Consider the following 381-nt stretch of genomic DNA (forward strand, 5'->3'; position numbering starts at 1 on the left):
CTATAAACAATGTATTGACCATATGTATGGATGGCTTTGTGAAAATACATATTTTGTTAACACAAAGTTTAAAAGGTTTGTAAAGATTTTACAACAGAATAACATCACCGGCGTATGTTACAAGTCAAAAACCATTGATTGGGATTATGCTGTTAAAGTGATACGTGATAACGAGGATTTTGATTGCGACTCGTTGGTTGATTGCGAACTATTGGCTTGTGCTTTACCCGACTTTGTACATTACGCTTTGAAACATGTTTTGTAACATCTAGTTTTAATAAAATCACATACCGCATATATATTCTTAACTACCTCCTGTAGTGTAATAAAAATATATACAGGGTGAGTCATTTTAGTTTATGGATCCGAATATCTTCCAAA

This window comes from Odontomachus brunneus, unplaced genomic scaffold, assembly GCF_010583005.1.
Source record: "Odontomachus brunneus isolate Ranch 3 - 2012 unplaced genomic scaffold, Obru_v1 Obru_scaffold_406, whole genome shotgun sequence".
Classification (NCBI taxonomy): Eukaryota; Metazoa; Arthropoda; class Insecta; order Hymenoptera; family Formicidae; genus Odontomachus; species Odontomachus brunneus.